The sequence below is a fragment of the Chiloscyllium plagiosum genome, unplaced genomic scaffold (assembly GCF_004010195.1).
Source record: "Chiloscyllium plagiosum isolate BGI_BamShark_2017 unplaced genomic scaffold, ASM401019v2 scaf_2759, whole genome shotgun sequence".
NCBI lineage: Eukaryota > Metazoa > Chordata > Chondrichthyes > Orectolobiformes > Hemiscylliidae > Chiloscyllium > Chiloscyllium plagiosum.
In genome coordinates this window covers 200-2,553 of record NW_025212211.1, presented here as the reverse complement: position 1 = coordinate 2,553, position 2,354 = coordinate 200, and the positions used below count along the sequence as shown (strand labels likewise).

Genomic DNA, 2,354 nt, shown 5'->3' with positions numbered 1-2,354 from the left:
GTTCAGGTGCAGGGTTCTCTGAAAGTGGAGTCCCAGGTAGACAGGGCAGGGAAGGAGGCTTTAGACACACTGGCCTTCATCAGTCAGGGCACTGAGTATAGATGTTGGGAAGTTATGTTGCAGTTATACAGGACGTTGGTGAGGCCGCACTTGGAGTACTGTGTTCAGGTTTGGTCACCTTGCTATTGGAAGGACGTTATTAAACTGGACAGTGTGCAGGGGAGGTTTACAAAGATGTTGCCAGGTCTGAAGGGACTGAGTCACAGGGAGAGGTTGGACAAGCGAGGACTCTTTTCTTCAGAGCGTAGGAGACTGAGGGAGGATGTTATGAAGGTGTATAAGATCATGAGAGGCATGGATAGGGTGAATACACTCAGTCTGTTTCAAATCGAGGACTAGAGGGCATCAGTTTATGGTGAGAGGGGAAAGAATAAAAGGGAACCTGAGGGGCCAACATTTTTACCCAGAGGGTGGTACGCAGATGGAATGAGCTGCCAGCGGAAGCGGTTGAGGCGGGTACATTAAACAACATTTAAAAGGCATTTGGACACATACATGAATAGGGAAGGATTAGGAGGATATGGGCCAAATGCAGGGAAATGGGGTTAGCGTGGATGGACATTTTGGTCAGCATGGACAAGTGTGGGCCGAAGGGCCTGTCTCCGTGCTGTAGATTCCCTACAATGTGGAAACAGGCTCTTCAGCCCAACCTGACCACACCGACCCTCCAAAGAGTAACCCACCCAGACCCATTTCCCTCTGACTAATGCACTGAACACTATGGGCAATTTAGCCTGGCCATTCACCCTGCCCTGCACATCTTTGGACTCTATGACTCTGTGTTTCAGATGACAGGCTGCCGTTTGAGACACAGTTAAGACTTTGGTTGGTGTTTCTGATGTGTGTACAGTGTGTTCACATCAAGTTTTTGAAGTGCTTGCAAAGTGTCTTTTTAAATGTTTATTTTGCGTTTATGACAGATTTGAGGTTTGTTTGTGATGTATTTTGAGTCATAGAGATGTTCAGCATGGAAACAGACCCTTCAGTCCAACCCATCCATGCCGACCAGATATCCCAACCCAATCTTAACACATTTGCCAGCACTTGGCGCATAACCCCTGAGGGTTGACCTTATAGAGGTTTACAAAATTGTGAGGGGCATGGATAGGATAAACAGACAAGGCCTTTTCCCTGGGGCAAGGGAGTCTAAAACCCTTCATATATCCATCCAGATGCTTTTTAAATGTTGTAATTGTACCAGCCTCCACCACTTCCTCTGGCAGCTCATTCCATACACGTACCACCCTCTGTGTTAAAACGTTGCCCCTTAGGTCCCTTTAATACCTTTCCCCTCTCACCTTAAACCTATACCTTCTAGTTCTGGACTCCCCCACCCCAGGGAAAACAGCTCCAGCCTGTTCAGCCTCTCCCTGTAGCTCAAACCCTCCAACCCTGGCAACATCCTTGTAAATCTTTTCCGAACCCTTTCAAGTTTCACAACCTCTTTCCGATAGGAAGGAGACCAGAATTGCACGCAATATTCCAACAGTGGCCTAACCAGTGTCCTGTACCTTACCATTAAGTGTATAAGTCCTGCTAAGATTTGCTTTCCCAAAATGCAGCACCTCGCATTTATCTGAATTAAACTCCATCTGCCACTTCTCGGCCCATTGGCCCATCTGGTCCAGATCCTGTTGTAATCTGAGGTAACCCTCTTCGCTGTCCACTACACTTCCAAATTTTGGTGTAATCTGCAAACTTACTAACTGTACCTCTTATGCTCACATCCAAATCATTTATGTAAATTACAAAAAGTAGAGGACCCAGCACCGATCCTTGTGGCACTCGATTGGTCACAGGCCTCCAGTCTGAAAAACAACCTTCCACCACCACCCTCTGTCTTCGCCCTTTGAGCCAGTTCTGTATCTAAATGTTTAGATTAGAGAGGTGTTGGAAAAGCACAGCAGTTCAGGCAGCATCCGAGGAGCAGTAAAATCGACGTTTCGGGCAAAAGCCCTTCATCAGGAATACAGGCAGAGAGCCTGAAGGGTGGAGAGATAAACGCTACAGTCCAAAGAGATAGCAGGCGATGGCCCATCCCTCCCAGATCGTCTCGATGCCTTCTATGCTCGTTTTGAGCAGAATTCCGGCGGAGAGGCAACACCTATTCCGACAAGTCCTGACAAACCATCCCAACAGTCACTGCATCAGGGGTCAGATCAGTTTTCCTTCATGTGAATCCAGGGAAAGTGATGGGACCAGACGGAGCACCGGGCCGTGCACTCAGAGCAGGCGCAGATCAACTGGCAGGGGTCTTCTCAGACATCTCCAACCTCTCCCTGCAGCAGGCCACT

The 2,354-nt window shown here is 48.2% G+C and overlaps 1 protein-coding gene across 1 annotated transcript in view; it reads right to left on the bottom strand.

Moving 5' to 3' along the window:
- Positions 1-1,836, bottom strand: part of LOC122547338 (voltage-gated potassium channel subunit beta-3-like) — a 19,357-nt gene extending 17,521 nt beyond the window's left edge. The window contains exon 1 of the mRNA XM_043685978.1: positions 1,831-1,836. The gene's annotated coding sequence lies outside the window, so the exon portion shown is untranslated. The remainder of the gene's footprint in view (positions 1-1,830) is intronic.
- Between the last annotated feature and the right edge of the window lie 518 nt (positions 1,837-2,354).